A 17558-nucleotide genomic window follows, 5' to 3' on the forward strand; every position below is an offset into this window, starting at 1 on the left:
GTGGCTGAAAGGGTTGTTAGAGGTAGATGGTGCTCAGTCTAACACTGGCACATAACAAGGGCCTAGTAAATAGTCAGTCTGATGGAGATGATGATGATGATGATGATGATAAGGAAGACTGCAAGAATGATGATGCTGATATTGCATAAAAAACAACAATGGAATTTCATTTCCAGTTATTTCTAGTGTGTTCACTAGACACTGCAAGTCCTTGAAGGCAGGGACAATAGTTTGCTTTCATTTTGTTCTTTGTAATTAGCAACTAGCGCACAGTGGGTGCTCAATTGATATTTGTTGTAGGAATCAATGAGTTGATAATAAGAGAATGCCTTGGTGTTGGAAAAAGAAATTATTCCCAGATCAACAACTCTGGCTTTGTAGTCAAATATGTCTAATATCCTGACTTAGCATTTACTGTGTGAATTTAGCTGAGTTACTTATTCCTCTCTGTCTCACATCTGTAGAATGGGAATAACAGAATCTACCTCATAGGGATGTGAGAGTCAAATGAGATAATGTATGTAAAGAGCTTAGCATTGTGCCTGAAACATAGTCTGCGCTCGATAAAAGTTAGCCATGGGGTGCCTGGGTGGTGCAGTTGATTGAGGACTGACTCTTGGTTTTGGCTCAGGGCATGATCTCATGGGTCATGGGATCAAGCCCCGGATAGGGCTCTGTGCTCAGCAGGGAGTCTGCTTGAAGATTCTCTCCCTTCGCCCCTCCCTCTGTGTGTGTGCAAGCTCTTTCTCTCTCACAAATAAATAAATAAATCTTAAAAAAAAATAAAGCTAACTACTATGCACTACATAGACAGGCCGCCATTTGACCTGAACTAACCAGAAAGGAGGCTAATGTAACTCACTCATTTGAACTCATGCCCTGGTTTCCTCATGTGCCCAAGTACCTCCCAGGTTTGGAAGTGCACAAGTGTTTAGAAAGCCTGGCCATCTTCTAATACCCATCAAGATAGCAAAAGTAAACGTGGGAGCCAATTACCCTCTGTGAAGTGCTCAAAACCCCCACTCAGTAATTCGGTCTCAATGCACCATTACAATTAAATATGTAAATAGCAGGCCTTTGATTTTTATCATTTCTGGTAAGGATGACCATTTTCAATCTGCTGCATTTGAATCCATTTAGATAATGATGATGATGCCAACAGATCCTTTCCCTTCCACTCAGCCTTTCATTCAAAAAATCAGGCCTAGAGGTGCTTTTAGAGACCACATTTATAGATTAATTCCATCATTATGGAGCTGCAGGAATCCCTGGGGTGGCAAGAAGCACATATTAACTTTTGCCAATGACACTGCACAAACACCGGATTTTAAAAGCAAATGGCAAATAACTCACCCAGTTGAAAATGTAAGGGAAATGTATGAAGCCAGAAAGAAAGAAAGAAAAAAGCCACATTGAGTGGCATTGTAATTTAGCTACAGATTTCAAATAGCAAAGAATCCACAAACAAATGTGACTTCCCCTGGAACTCTGAACTACACGGGGATTGAGTGGGGGCATGACTCAGCAGGAAGGAAGAAGAATCCACCTCACTTGTCACCACCCACATCCCCTGACATTCGATAATTCCGCGATGAACAAGAGACTGAACATACTGAACTCTAAACTTGCACTGCAAACTACTTAGGTCCAAATTCTCTAGAGCACTGAAGTTTCGAGCATCTTTCACTCTTAAGACAGAAACAAGACAATCCTGGTGACTTGATTCTTCAGGGACACTCATGTTTCTCCCCAAAGCTGCTATTTCTCCTGGCTTTGTATTTTGTTTGGTTTTATCATGCAATAGAGAGAAGATGGGCCCTAGTTTTCCGAAGAGATTGAATTATAACGGTAATTTGTACCTCTATTATTATATCGGACTTCCTTTGGGAATATGATGGATGCTATGGACCAGCTACTCAGGAAAATGTGTGCACAAATATCGGCACACAGATTCAATCACAAGGCAGCATTCATTTTAGGGGAAATTCACTGATCCCTTCAGTTTATCTGTGGACCTCTGGTCAAAAGCATCTATACTGGTTGATTTCTAAGATTGTATCTCTGGGTGACATTCATTCACTGATTCATTCAAGATTTCCAGGACCACTGTGTTGCAAGCACCAGGCTAGGCCCTGGGATCATGAAGGTAAATAAAGCATGACCTCCCCTTTCGATGCATTCATAGCCCTCCTGTTACAGGCTGACAACGTGTGACAACTGTCTCTATAGAGGTATAAAAACATACTGAGGGTATATAAGAGAAAGAGTGACTAAGTGTGACTCAGGAAGTCAAGGAAGGCATTGATATTTTTGTTTTTGTTTTTGAAAAAGAGAGTAGTTATGAGTGGCGAGGAGGAGCAGAGGGAGAGGGAGAGAGAGAATCCCAAGCAGGCTCCATGTTCAGTGCAGAGCCCAACGCAAGGCTTGATCTCACTACTCTGAAATCATGACTTGAGCTGAAATCAAGAGTTGGATGCTCAACCCCAAGGAAGGCATGACTGGGGAAGGGCTATGTGGGCACAGTGTGCAAGATGTGCAAACACAGCCAGAGGGCAAGGGCAATGACATCATTCCCGACAGGGACAAAAGCTCAGAGGGGTGAAAAAGCCTGGCATTGCTGAGCAGTACTAAGAGTTTGGTTGACCAGAACACAGAGCATGTAAGGGGGAGACATGTTGAGAGAGGAAACATACAGATTTTGTGGGTCCCGCTCTCATCAAGTTTAGACTTCATCCTGTAGATAATGGGGACACCATGAAGGACTTTAAGCATGGAAGAGGGACGAAAGCTGGTTTACGTTTTACAAAGGTTATTCTGTGATTTGTGTAGGAAAAACAAACCCAAGCCTCCCTGAAGTCAGTGAAACTATTATCATACTCGATTTTCCATTGCTAGTGCCACACAAAAATAAAAGCATTCAGCTGAATCAATTTTCTCAAAAAGCTCAGTGGAAAAGGAAATATATTTTTAGAGTAATGCAGTGTCTGGTACCCAGTGGGGATGGACACGCAATATGAACAGATGAGAACGGGGGCTGCACAAATTTGAACCAAGAAAAAACAGCTGCTACCTTGAACTAGTCATGAATAATATTTAGAGTTAAACACTAGCCCACAGAACTTGGTGGATTCCGTTGCCACTGTTGAAAAGTGTCAAAAGGAATTTGTTGTGAACACGGTGGAATTTTAGCTTAAGATGGTGGTGCTGGTGGTGCCGGTGGTGCCGGTGGTGCCGGTGGTTCTGATGGTGCTGGTGGTGCTGGTGGTGCTGGCGGTGCTGGCGGTGCTGGCTGTGCTGGTGATGCTGGTGGTGCTGATGGTGCTGCTGGTGCTGGTGGTACTGCTGGTGCCGGTGGTGCTGGTGGTTCTGATGGTGCCAGTGGTGCCGGTGGTGCCGGTGGTGCTGATGGTGCTGGTGGTGCCGGTGGTTCTGATGGTGCGGGTGGTGCCGGTGGTGCCGGTGGTGCCGGTGGTGCCGGTGGTGCCGATGGTGCTGGCGGTGCTGGCGGTGCTGGCGGTGCTGGTGATGCTGGTGGTGCTGGTGGTGCTGGTGGTTCTGATGGTGCCGATGGTGCCAGTGGTGCCGGTAGTGCCAGTGGTGCTGGTGGTTCTGATGGTGCTGGTGGTGCTGATGGTGCCGGTGGTGCCGGTGGTGCCGATGGTGCTGGTGGTGTCGGTGGTGCCGGTGGTGCTGATGGTGCTGCTGATGCTGGTGGTGCTGGTGGTGCTGGTGATGCTGGTGGTGCTGGTGGTGCCGGTGATGCTGGTGGTGCTGGTGGTGCTGATGGTCCTGGTGATGCTGGTGGTGCTGGTGGTGCTGATGGTCCTGGTGATGCTGGTGGTGCTGGTGGTGCTGATGGTGCTGGTGGTGCTGATGGTGCCGGTGGTGCCGGTGGTGCCGATGGTGCTGATGGTGCTGGTGATGCTGGCGGTGCTGGCGGTGCTGGCGGTGCTGGTGGTGTGAGGCGGAGGGGAGATGTTGCCTAAAGCAAAAAAGTGATTACAGACAGAATTACCCTTATAAACTTCTTCAATTGCCCATGAAGTACAGTACACACAGGCAGTAGAGAGCTGGAGTATTATTTATAAATAATCTGTACACAGTAAGGTTTCTAAAAGGGCACATTATTACAAGTTAATTTTGCAGTAGTTTTGCTATACTGATGTATATTGAAATTTGCATAATTTAAATGCATGTACGTTGTGAATGCCACTGTAATATTTGTAACAGCAAACTTGGCAAATAAATGTTATTATTTATTTATTTATTTATTTATTTATTTATTTATTTTTGAGCAAGCGAGAGAGAGAGAGAGAGAGAGACTGTGCACACGAGTGGGGAAGGGAGGGGAGAGGTAGAGGGAGAGAGAGAATCTTAAGCAGAGTCCACGCTCAGCACAGAGCCCAACGCCAGTCTGTCGCTCAGCCGACTGAGCCACCCAGGTGCCCCAAAGAAATTAGAAGAACTTCCAGGTTGTCCCCACCATAATCTGTCTTGTATCCTGATCTGCTGTCCCGAGTGGTCAAAGTTAGCACATCCAACATGGGGAAATGCACAGGCAACTTACTTTGCTCATAAAGTGCCTTAGAACGTAGTGAGGAACTAACTGGAACCGCTGTGTGGTTAAGAGTAATCGTGGCGATCAGAGGCTATTGTAGGCGTTCATTTCTCTTCAAAATATTTTGGGATTTGGGTAAATCCATTGGAGGGAGTCTTGCACTTGAGCAACATTTGCCACGTGTCCTGGAGACAGTACCTGAAAACGATTGCTCCCTGGGGCCTGGTGTAAAGAGATCCACGGAGAGCAGGATGCCAGATACAGCAGAAAATTCTGCACTGTTGATACTGGGACCCCAGTCAACACTTGGCCAAAACAAATGTTTCCATTTAAAGGTTCATGTCACCCTCTGGAGCCATCCCTTCCCTGGCCCTCCAGCTGCCGTGGTGACAGGTGGCTGAGGTCTATCCAGGGCCAGCCACAGGGGAGGACTCCCCTGCCAGGACCGCCCATGGGAGATGTCACTCCAATTGCATTGTAGAATATCTTTTTTTCTGAAACCCAGGAGGTTGACCTCAAGGGCTTGTCTTGTGTGAATCTAGGCTCAGCAGTGACCAGAAGTTGACTTTGCAGGACCTTAACAAAATATGTTTTTACCTCTTACTCTCATGCCTACTGTTGCAAATGGCAGGGCAGATCAGGACAGTAAGAGACCCGTCACCCCCGGAAAGATCGATGCGTCCTTGAAAATACATGGTCATCTTCCCGGGTTGCCTCTTCTCCTTCTCCTCCTCCTCTCCCCCTCAACTCTTTCCTCCTCATTCTTGCACCTTTCGTCTGTCTACACACATACTCACACCCCGTAGTGGATCAAAGCCTGAACTTTTGGATGCACCTGGATTCTAATCCCAGCTGGATCCTGAAAGAGTTATTTATGCTTCGCTTTGCTCAGCTGTAAAACAGGACTAATCCAACAGTTGCTAGGGTTGTTTTGGGGATTGAATAAAATTGCCCAGTGCCTGTCACAGGGGCAATGCTCAACCAGTACTATTATAATTTATCCCTCTTATTCTTTTTATTGTAATTATATACTTCCCTGTAGCCTGCTCATGTTTAATTGTAAATACACTGTGCAAATGTTCTCATATCACTAATAGTCTTCCCAAACAGAAGATGGAGTGGTGGCACACAATACCGTCGTTCAGATAATGTAATTAGCAATATGATTTCATGACTTCTTAATCATATTGCTTTTCCTTAGTAAGCAAGAAGAAATGTTACTAAGGCAGCTAAGTGCTTAGCCATATGCACCCAACATAAGGCTTTGTTTTCTTTTCATTTCAAATAGATCAAGTAGCAGAAACTATCTTTTGCTAGATTATGTTCCTCTGTATATCAGGATAGATTCAATATAAAGGAGGCAAAAAAAATTTTTTTATAACTCTCAAGGAGTTTCTCTATCCTAATTATCAAATGACCTTTAAATAAATTATTTCACCTCTGCTGATACTGCCACAGGGCTCTCAGCTTCACAGGTACGAGTGGGTACAGCTTTGCCATTTCAAAGAGTGTTTCAACAGATGCCTTGAAAAGATCATAATCACCTGCTCTCTTTGGAACTATTTAAGCTGCTTAATAATGATGATATCGATGATAACAGGAAAAACAGCTAATGTGGTGGAGAACTCATTACCTGCCAAGCCCTGTTGCAAGCATTTTACATATGTTAGTTTATTCACTTTTCCCAGGAATGCTTTGGGGTAGGTGTGGTATTTATTCCCATTTCACAGATGAAGAAGCAGAGATGCTATTTCTTCATGTGTGAAAGGGGGATATTACCATGTACTGGGGAGCATCCTAGGGCAGAGGGAAAGGGACATGCTCTGAAAATGTAAATGCAGTAACATTGAGGGTATTATTAACACCTCCTGACATGAGTAAGGCTATGGTGACGACCTTCATTTTGTAGATGAGAAAACAGACATGTCTGCCATGGTAACGATGAAGTTGTAGCTCACCCTTGAGTCTCCCGGCTCCTGAGACCCAGGACATTTTTGACAGTGCGTACAATGTCGAGTTTCACCATCTCCTCTCCTTCACAAATCAATAAGTCCTTTACCAAGTGGAGGAACTCATGCTCCAGTGTTAGCAAATAATTAACAAATAATATGGGTTTTGCAGAGAGAATAATTTTTCTCAATAAAAAGGGCTTTCAATGATAAAAATGACCCATGATGTTTATAAAATGCCTAATAAAATGGTGAAGCATAAGAAAGAAAACAAAAAATCACATCTTGGTAATTCAGAGAGAGATGTTGGTAACGTTTTTGGTGATTAGCCCTTCAGTTGAGTAGTTACATACAAACACACACTTTACTGACATGAAACCTTACAGTTCTAGAAGGTACTTTTCATGCAATAATATTAACTTATGAATATTAATGTTGATACTAATTAATAATCAAAATGCAAATGAACCTATTTCATTGTTTTTAACATCTGCAAAGTTCAATTAACCAAAATGTATTTAACTAATCCCCTATTGATGGACATTATGCTATTTTTTTTTGTAATATCATAAAAAATTGGGTGAACCTCTTTGACATAATCCTTTGTGTACTCTCCTCTGATTACCTCCTTAGGGTAAACCCCTAGAAGGGGAATGGCTAAATCAAAGGATATACACATTTGGCATTTCCACTCATAGTTAGGGTCTGAACACCTACATAATTGGTTTTCCCAAAGACAATGTAGGAGAGCTTCCAATTCTTTCTGGTTTGTGGTAAACAGGGGAGAGTTAACACAGCTGGGAAACACTGTTAATACAGTTTTCCTGGGTAAACACTGTCAGAGGGCACAAATCCCAGAAGGCCTGAGGCTTTAGATCTTATTTCTCCCACTAGTTTCCCAGTTCATGTCTCCTAATGGAGTAACAGTTTGCAGTTTGGGTTAACTCAATAGCCTGACTTTGAAATACTGTTTCTAGCGGCTGCAGAGATTCCTATGGGATCCCAGGATAATACAATTGAAGATTCTCATTGCAATCCAGGAAGAAACTACCCTTGCTGACTGATGATATTTAAAACTTAAAAAAAAAAAAAAAATCTGGGTTGCTGCTATGAGGTGTCGTATGTATTTGTAATGTCATCTTTGTCTCTAGAAAGAACCAGTCAGTTATTCGCGGACTGTTCACTGTGACATCTGGCATAGAAATAAATTCTCCATGGACCTTGTCAGAAATCCAGCTTAAGTATACACACAAGGATTATTGTCATATTATAAACAGGGAAAAATCACCACACCCCAAGGCTTCACTGATGCCTTGAATTTTAGAATGAATCAACTATTACTTGAAAGTCTTTCTTGCTTTATTAACTCAGGATCACTTATAATAAGGGAAATTCGTAATGATTCTCCCTTCTGGGGTGACACACAGCACAGATATGCTAGGGACATGTGGGTGAAGAACATTTTTATTTGACATGCCCTGCCTCCTTGCATTTTAATTACATTCACCCTTTGGTGTCTAGGCATGAGTAGAATATCAATGGCATTTGAAATGTTCCAAAAGCAGAAGAGCAAAAAATGTTTAATCTCTAAAAAGTGTGCTTTCCTAAGAGATTAATTCAGTAGTTTGGCATCCTATAATAAGCCAGTAAATTTTGATGTAGAAAAAAAATTAATAAATGCCTTATTTGAAATATAAAGATAGCATTTTTATTGTTTACAAATTTCCACTTCTAGCCTAGTCCTGGGTGGTATATATTCTTCTTCCTTGACCCTCTCTCAGGAGAAACAAAATGGGTTTCTATAAAATTGAAAATTATGGGCACACAACGAAAAGAATAAAGGTGAAGAAAATTCAAATTCTGGGAAGTTCAGAAACAATAAGCAACCTGTCCGTTCCAATTTCACCAGAGAAATGCTTTCTGTCTTCCAAATATAGCTTTCCAGCACTTCTGAGTTCACAGGGTGCCCCAGCAAAGGCTTACAAAGGAAGAATGGAGACATCCTTCTCTCTGCTTCCCCCCAGGTTCATATTCCAAGGGAAATTAATGTCGTACGTAATAACGTACTTCACAATTTTAAAACCACATTCTCTTATATTCTCTTATATTACCTCATTTGGCTCTCATATAGGAGGGGGAAGGTATAGGAGGTTATTAATAGTTCAGTTTTGGGGTGCCTGGATGGTTCAGTCAGTTGAGCAACCAACTCATGGTTTCAACTCAGGTCATGATCTCAAGGTTGTGAGATCGAGCCCCAAGTTGGGTTCTGTGCTCAGGACGCATCTGCTTGAGATTCTCTCTCTCCTTCTCCCTCTGCCCCTCTCCCTGCTCACGCTCTCTCTCTCAAGTAAATAAATAAATAAAATCTTTAAAAAATAATTTAGTTTTATCAGAAAAGAAAAATTAAGCCCAGACATACTTGCCCAAGTAGCATGAGAAATGCAGCTTAGATAATGCCCAGCTTCACTAAGTACAAATCAACAGGTGCTAATATTATTGGTATTGTTTTTATTACCATTACCGGTGGCCTTAACAAGGCCAAGGTCAATAGTTGACTCTCAAATGCCCCTAATTCTTTCCCCATCCAGCCTTTTCATGCATCTTTTAGAAAGATGCTGAAAATCAATAGAACCTACTCTTGTTATCACATTATCCTGTTTTATAAGCATATCCTACTTCTGATGTTCAAGTCTTGTTATAAACAGAATACAATGGAATTATTTATCCTCTGAGAAGCCATAGTCACCATCTAATTCATGCTGTTTTAAACAAAAGAGAGTGGAACTGTTGTCTTCCTTAAGTGACTGGTTTGCAAGGATTAACACTAAAATATTTAAATGCTTAAAATATTGTTATTTAAAAAATATATATCCTATTTTCAGAGCATTTCCCACAGCTTTCTTTTAAAGATCAGGTATTTATTTTGTAAAAGTAACTCTGTAATAGTTTTTGTTTCATTCTAGATCATATCTATTTTCAATAATCCTGATATAATAAGTGTAATATGTGGAAAATTTTTGGTAATAGTGAATAGTAAATGATATGGTAAATATTTCCCCAATTTTGCTTATATCACAGGTTTAGTGTACATTTCAAAGAGGATATTATGAAAGTGCTTTGAAAAGCCTAAATTGGGGGCACCTGGGTGGCTCAGTTGGTTAAGTGTCCAACTCTTGGTTTCGGCTCAGGTCATGAACTCAGGATCATGAGATCGAGCCCCGTGTTGGGCTCTGGGTTCAGCGGGGATTCAGCTTGAGATTCTCTCTCCCTCTGCCTCTGCCCCTCTCAATCTCTCTCAAAAAAAGAAAAGAAATTTTAAATTGCACCTTAAAAACTGATAATAGTAATAGGAATTACTAATGCTTAGAGGCATTAATTATCTAGTAATAGGTAATAATAATTACCTTTGTAATTATTACAATGACAGTAATAGTTAAGAGTAAAGTATACACATCAAAATACATGCTTTACATGTGTTCATCTTGTAACAATTCCATGGATTAGAATTATTATTAACCTCTCTTTACAGATGAGAAAATCTAAGTGCAGAGAAGAGTAGTGACTTGTCCAGCTATTAAGTGGTAGAGTAGGGACGCAGGTTTAACTCCAAAGTGCCTTGGGACACCTGGGCAGCTCAGTCAGTTAAGTGTCTGACTTGATCTCAGCTCAGGTCTTGATCTCAGGCTCTTGAGTTCAAGCCCCAAGTTGGGCTCCACGTTGGGCTCCACGTTGGGCTCCACATTGGGTGTGGAACCTACTTAAAATAAACAAACAAACAAACAAACCAAAGTGCCTGCTCTTTTTCCCTCAAATTTATTAATAGTCAAACATACACAAAAGTTGAAAATCAGCAAATACTCATTCACTCATCACATAACACAGATTTAACTATTTTTTCTTTCTTCTCTTTCCTTCTTTCCTCCTTCTTTCAGTCCTTCCTTCCTTCCTTCCTCCCTCCCTCCTTCCCTCCCTTCCTTCCTTCCTTCCTTCTTTCCTTCCTTCCTTCCTTCTTTCCTTCCTTCCTTCCTTCCTTCCTTCCTTCCTTCCTTCCTTCCTTCCTTCCTTCTTTCCTTCCTTCCTTCCTTCCTTCCTCCACCTCATCTCTCTCTCTCTCTTTCTGCCTGAGCCATGGCTCCAAATAGGCTCCAGGATAGATTTAAGACTTTGAACATTCTTTTCTTCATTTCCCTCCCTTCTTCCTCTCATCTCTCTAGTTGGACAATATCAAAGTAAATTATAGGCAACATATGCTTAACCACAAACACTCCAGCTTACATCTCCTAAGAATAAGGACATCCTCCTACACAAACAAACAAAATACCATTATCAAACCTAGATAATTATCAATAATTTCCTAGTATTATCTTATACTCAGTTTATATTAAAATTTCCTGAATTATCTCCCAAATGCTTTTTATGGCTATGTTTTTCAAATGCAAATCAAGTTTCATATTTTGCATGTGGTTGTTATGTCTTTATTCTAGGCCAGTTTTTTTCTACCAATTTTTTTTAATGACACTGACTTTTTGAAGAGACGAAGCAAGCTATTTTATTGAAGGTCCCACATTCTGAATTTGTGAGATTGTTTCCTTATAATTTCTTTAATCTTTTTCTCTATTCCCTAAACTTTCAAACACCCTTTATTGTTAAATGTCTAATTCTTAAGTAAAAAGTACAATGTGTAAATAAATAAATAGCAAAACAACCTTCACATTTAATTCTGTTCTTAACTAATAATGTTTGTTCTGATGGTGGAAAGTTGTTCAGAGCTTAGTTTAAAGGAATGATAAACTAGTGAAGGCATTCCATGCTTAGAATCCTTTGGTGTAAAAAGCTCATGTCTGACATTTTCAGATTTGGCTATGAATTTATTCACATGTGTTAGTTCTGAAGAGATTTAAGCACATGTGTTTTTGGAAACATTGCCAAAAACACTTGAAAATCCTATAGCTTCTGCCAGTTATGGCAACTTTGGCTAGAAAATAGAGTGTTTTCTCTGCTATTTAAATGAAATTGAAGGAAATCTTGGAGTTCTGTCCTGCTCTCAAAGTCTCAGAAGAGCCCATGAGCTGCTCTCCACTACTAATATGCTATTTTTACAAAACTAAACTCCTCTTTAGACTTTATTTCATTGGCAACATTTAACTAACTGCCCTTATTCTGGCCCCACTAAATCTAGAAATCTCATGAAACAATGAACAAGCTAACACCCACTCACTTTGTAACATGTTGCAAAATTAAAGAATAGTTGTATATTCTAAATCTGACACTAGATAACAATACAAAACAATAAGAAAGTGGGGGAGTTGACATTTTATAAGATTTGAGCCACATTCTAGTTGCTGAATATGCTCTTCACAGTGCATATTCACAAAACAGTAAGAATCATATTTCTTTGTACACTTTTTTACTCCATCAAGCATATGTAGATTGGTTCGTTTGTGCAAGATATCTAGGGAACATAGGGGTAAACCACAGTCTTCAGCCTCAAGAAATTTACTAATGGGGAGACAGTCACATCAACAGTTATTTTCAGGATGATGTGGTAAATAATACAATAATGTACTGTGGGAGCACGGATGAGGGGTACTTAAGCTGGTCTGTCAGGTCTGGAAGGCTTCATGGGGAAAAGGATGATGGATCTCAGTCCCCAGCTTATATGAAGGTCAGAACCAGGAGGTGGAAGGAAGTGGGCTCAGTCCTAGAGCCAGGACCTGACAGGGGTTGGAGATCAATGTGTGATACCCACCACCTGTCTTTGGGGGACAAGAACCACATGAGATACAACATAACAGGGGTCTGGGCTAGAAGAACAAAGGTTGCTACAGTGTTGCAATTACAAATAGGATGGGAGAGAGACAGAAATAGAGACAGAGACATCAAAAAAAACCTCCCACTTAAAAGGATTTCAATCAGAGGAATAACATGGTCGTCTATGTATTTTATGTAGTTTATTCTGAACCCTGAATGGGAGATGAATTTGTGCGGCTTAAGAATGAGCAGACCAACCAACTAGAACACTACTGAGGTCATTCAGGCAACAGGGACAGAAGGCTGACCTTAAGCTAGGCTGGCAGAAGAACAACAATAAGGAGAAGATTTTGTCAAATCTAATGTTTAGATGAGTCAATGTCTCTCAAAATTCAGTCTGCCTCAGAATCACCAGGAGGGCTTGTTAACACAGATTTCTGGGCTCCAACCTTAGAGTTTCTGATTTTGTACATATGGCATGGGTTCCCCAAATCTACATTTCTTTCTTTTTTTTTTTTTTAAGATTTTATTTATTTGTCAGAGAAAGAGTGAGAGAGCACGAGCAGGGGGAGCACCAGAGGGAGAGGGAGAAGCAGACTCCCGGCCGGGCAGGGAGCCCAGTGTGGGACTCCATCCCAGGACCCTGGGATCATGACCTGAGCCAAAGCAGATGCTTAACTGACTGAGCCACCCAGGCGTCCCCAAATCCACATTTGTAACAAGCTCCCAGGTGGTACTGATGCTGCCAGTTTTGGGAACCACACTTGAGAAGCAAGGCTAGCATATATCTGCTGGCTTTTTCTTGCCTAGTCTTCCAGTTACAACCTTTGGTTTTTAGCTTCCATGAACTCCTTCCACATCGTTGGATACAGTCATGGAGGAACTGTCAGTCAAGATGTCTCACCTTCCCTTTACCCCAACGAGGCTAATTAGATATGCTGTTTTATTCTGGAATTTGATTCCAGAATGAACCAAAGACTGGAAGCAGCTGATTTTATTCATCCTGCCAGCCACCTCCCACGGAGATTGCCCATTAGTTTCTGTCCTGGTTCCTTCCCCAAGACCAATCCTTCAGCATTTCCTCCAAAATCACCTCCTCTCTTTCCATTTTACATACCTGTTTGTTTAACAAGTGGTTTGTTTTGCTTAAGTTAGCCAGAGTTAGACCAAAGACCCTAACTGGTATTTAGGGAATGAGGGAACTTGGGTAGAGTGATTGTTTCTTATGACTGCTGCAATATATTACCACAAATTTGGTGGCTTAAAATATCGGAAATTTATCCCTGCACAGTTCTGGAGGTCAGCAGTCCAAAATTAATATCACTGAGATGAAATCAAGATTTTAGTACAGTCATGGGGCACCTGGGCAGCTCAGTCGGTTAAGTGTCTGCCTTCGGCTTAGGTCATGATCTCAGGGTCCCAGGATCGAGCCCTGTATTGGGCTCCTCACCCAGCGGGGAGTCTGCTTGTCTCTCTCCCTCTGCACCTCCCCTCCTTGTGTTCTCTCTGTCTCTCAAATAAATAAATAAAATCTTAAGAAAATAATATTTCAGTTGGGTCATGATCCTTTGGGGGGCTCTAGGGGAGAAACTGTTCCTGGCCTCTTCCAGCTTCCGGTGGCCACCCCCACTCCCTGACTTGTGGCTGCGTCAATGGAACCTCTGTCACCATGGCAACATTACCTCCCCCGCCTCCTTCTATGTCAGTTTCTCCCTGGCTCATTCCTGTAATGGCCAGGTGCTAGGGTCCACCTGGATAATCCAGAACAAGATCCTCATCTCTAGATCTTTAATTTAACCAATTGGCAAGTATCTTTCTTTCAAATAGGTTCCAGGGATTGGAATGTAGATATTTGGGGGTGAGGACACCACTTTTTACCTTGCTATAGTGATCAAGGATTATCCTGGTTTGAGCACTAAAAGTCTTATGCTCCAGGAATGTCCCAAACAACCTTGGACTTGTTTGTTTGCTTCTTAAACTCGGTGTTAGCAACAAAGGTGGGGTGATTGCCTGTCTCAGTTTACCTGGGACTTTCTGAGTTTTAGTCCCACATTCCAGGCAGCCTCTCAGTTCCAGGCAAACAGGATTGGTGGGCCCTAACTCAGTTTCTCTATCAGTTTCAGAGCCATGGGCCAGGAAGAGCTGCCCTCTTTAAACTCTGTCCTAGAGCAGAGAAGACTTCTGAATAATTGGAGCACGTGCCTCAGGCAAAATGAGCCTGGAGAGATTTCAACAGAGCAACAAATCCAGTAGATAGCTGTTAACTGCCAGTGGTCAAACTTGAAAGCGGGGCTTATTTCCCAAGAAAGACATAGGAAAAAGATTTAATAGGATGGTTTTTAATAAATGGTGATCAGCTGCTCAGAAACATCCTTAAGGAGAAGGTAAACAAATTGGGTGATTGTTGCAGGTGTAATTTGGGGCAAGTTTATAGCCTCATTTCTCTAGGTGTGGGCTCCTGCCCCCCGGGCTCCCAATACACCTTGGGTATCTATTAGATACGCTGGTTCTTGGGCCTCCCCATAGAATTTATGACTCAGACTCTCTGGGGTTGAGGTTCAGAAATCTGGGTTTTACACAATCATTATAAATGTGTTTTCTAGGGACAAGCAGGTGCCCCTAATGATTTTCTGCCCTGTAGTGGCCACAATTTTGTGTAATCTCCTCCCTTGGAGTCCTGGCAAAACTGTGACTTGCTTCTACCCAATCGAAGAGGGCAAAGATGATGGGATGTCACACCCATAATTACGTTACATTTTATAAGTCTCCATTTTAACAAGGAGGGAGAGACTTGTGTGTGAGAGAGCTACATAGAAAGAACATCGGGAGGGTCTCTATACCTGAACGTGGCCCACGGCCGACAGCCAGCAAGACAACCACTCTCTCAGTCCTTCAGTGGCTGGGAGAGGAATTCTGCAAACAACTTGAGGGGGCTGGGAAGAACACCCAGGCAAGCCTGCAGATGAGAATGAAGCCCCAGCTGACCGCTGGATTGCAGCCTGCTGAAACTCGGGAGCAGACAACCTGCTGAGGCCATCCGTACCCGGACTCCTGTCTCAGAAACTGTAAGATACTACACAACCGAGGAATTGCACTACTAGGTATTTACCCCAAAGACACAGATGAGTGAAAAAAGGGGCACATGCACCCCAATGTTCATAGTAGCAATGTCCACAATAGCCAAACAGTGGAAGTAGCCGAGATGTCCTTCAACAGATGAATGGGTAAAGAAAATGTGGTTCATGTATACAATGGAATACTACCCAGCCATCAGAAAGGATGAATACCCACCATTTGCATAGACTTGGATGGAACTGGAGGGGATTATGCTAAGTGAAATAAGTCAAGCAGAGAAAGACAATTATCATATGGTTTCACTCACATGTGGAACATAAGGAATAGCACAGAGGATCATAGGGGGAGGGAGGGAAAACTGAATGGGAAGAAATCAGAGAGGGAGACAAACCATGAGAGACTCTGGACTCTGGGAACCAAACTGAGGGTTAGAGAAGGGAGGGGGTGGGGGGATGGGGTAACAGAGTGATGGGTATTAAGGAGGGCATGTGTGGTGATGAGTACTGGGTGTTATATGCAACTAATGAATCGTTGAACACGACATCAAAAACTAATGATGTACTATATGCTGGCTAATTGAACCATAATAATAAAAAATAAAAATAAAATAAAATAAAAAAGAAACTGTAAGATAACAGTGTGTATTGTTTTAAGATGCTAAGTTTATAGTAGTTTGTTACTCTGCAATAGATAACTGACCAATACAATACCTAAAACCTGAGAACGATGGCACCGAGGCAGAGGGCGTGGGCTCTGAAAAAAGAAAAAAAGAAGAAAAAAAAGATCTGCTTCAACTCCGAGGTCTGCCCTGTCTCAGCTTTGTGACCTTAGACAACAGCAAAATCTCTTTAAGGTTCAGATTCCTCATTTGTCATTGAGAGTGTTCAATGAGACAGGACCTGCAAAGCCTGAGCACGGCGTCTGTCGCCTAGTAAGAGCTCAAACACATTCAATGGCATTCTTGGTAAGAACTAGCCCAAAGATGAACCTAGTCTAACAAAGTGGCCTGTCACAATTTATCAGAGTAGGATTGAGAGCCCTATCAGCAGCTATTTCCGGGACTGGCCAAACAGGCATAGCAGTAGGATCATGAAAGAACCATAAATTTCAATAGGTCCAATTAGCTACCATCTGTTTACACAAGTGAGTGATTAGCAGGCATCTACTAGTGTCACTTCTTAGATCAGGCTTTAGGGTCAAAACACAGTGGATGACTCATTTGATTTGAAGTTGGGAGGATCCAAAGCACTCAAAAGGCATGTGTGAACAGACCAAAAAATGGACAGTTTTTTAATACTTGGCTATGATTTTCCCCAGAGGTAAAATAGCCAACTCCTGAATGTTTTGGAGAATTCCAAGTACCTCATGTATGGGTTTGGGCACTGCATGACTGAGAAGTCAGCTTCTCAAATCTGCTTCTGGTGGCAGACATCAGAATCACCCAGAGGGCTTATGTAGTCACGGAGCTCTGGACTCCACCCGAAGGCATTCTGGTGTTGTAGGTGGACCCAAGAACTTTCATTTATAACAAGCTCCCAGGTGCTTCTGCTGCTGGTCCAGGGACCACACTTGAAGTGGCTCTGGCTTACAATGAAGCAAAGAATAAATGAGTCATGGTAATTTCCTTCAAATATTTGGAAAATCATGTTGCATCACGATAAACCACAGAAGTTAGACCAATGGGCAGAAGTTAAGACAGATTTTGGCTTTCTATAGCAAAACAGTTCTAATCATTAGATTTGAGCAACAGTGCAATGGACAGCAATTTCACTACTGGGTATTTACCCCAAAGACACAGATGTAGTGAAAAGAAAGGCCATATGCACTCCAATGTTCATAGCAGCAATGTTCACAATAGCCAAACTGTGGAAAGAGCCGAGATGCCCTTTAACAGACGAATGGATAAAGAAGATGTGGTCCATATATACAATGGACTATTACTCAGCCATCAGAAAGGATGAATACCCAACTTTCACATTGACAGGGATGGAACTGGAGGAGATTATGCTACATGAAATAAGTCAATCAGAGAAGACAATTATCATATGGTTTCACTTATTTGTGGAACATAAGCAATAGCACAGAGGATATTAGGAGAAGGAAGGGAAAAATGAAGGGGGTGGGAATCAGAGGGGGAGATGAACCATGAGAGACTATGGACTCTGGGAAATGAACTGAGGGTTTTGGGGAGGGTGGGGGGTGGGTTAGCCCAGTGATGGGTATTA

The sequence above is a fragment of the Halichoerus grypus genome, chromosome 1 (assembly GCF_964656455.1).
Source record: "Halichoerus grypus chromosome 1, mHalGry1.hap1.1, whole genome shotgun sequence".
Taxonomy (NCBI): Eukaryota; Metazoa; Chordata; class Mammalia; order Carnivora; family Phocidae; genus Halichoerus; species Halichoerus grypus.